Consider the following 290-nt stretch of genomic DNA (forward strand, 5'->3'; position numbering starts at 1 on the left):
TAAAACGCCGCACGAAAATAAAAGCAAGAAGATGAAGAAAAGTAGACCTAGAGATGGTCGCTGCTTGTGTGTTTTGAAAAGAGATTTTCGAGTTCTATTTATAGGAAAATTAACTTGCAAATCAAGTTAGGTTTAGGTTTTTTTCTTATAAAAGGAGTTTTGTTTCTTGTAAAACAATTAAACACAAAAAAGTAACTTTTTTTCATAAATAAAACTCTTAAATAAATTATTTATCAAGTTAAAAACTTGCAAAAAATAATTTCAAGTAGACACGGACTTGGTGCTTGGTA

Source organism: Papaver somniferum, chromosome 1 (assembly GCF_003573695.1).
Source record: "Papaver somniferum cultivar HN1 chromosome 1, ASM357369v1, whole genome shotgun sequence".
NCBI lineage: Eukaryota > Viridiplantae > Streptophyta > Magnoliopsida > Ranunculales > Papaveraceae > Papaver > Papaver somniferum.